This window comes from Penaeus monodon, chromosome 20, assembly GCF_015228065.2.
Source record: "Penaeus monodon isolate SGIC_2016 chromosome 20, NSTDA_Pmon_1, whole genome shotgun sequence".
NCBI classification, from domain to species: Eukaryota; Metazoa; Arthropoda; class Malacostraca; order Decapoda; family Penaeidae; genus Penaeus; species Penaeus monodon.
In genome coordinates, this window is record NC_051405.1 from 17,916,698 (window position 1) to 17,917,006 (window position 309).

Consider the following 309-nt stretch of genomic DNA (forward strand, 5'->3'; position numbering starts at 1 on the left):
AAAAAATATGTTTCTTTTTAAGACTAAGGGGGCCAAGTTTTCCGATATATACGTTCTGATTAGCTATTCGCTATATTCATATGACTAAAAAAAAAAAATATTAACTTAAAAGTACTATTTTTTAATTACCACGTCGCCTTAATTACCGATTCCATTCCTCTTAATTACTTTATTATCATTAAAAGTGATAAGTGTTACTTATAAAAGAGACCTAGCTTAATTTTAATCCCTCCTTTTTGTTTTCACAAATTTTTTGATTGATTGTTATAAACATCTCTTTTATCATGGGGCACATTTTCATGAGTTTTT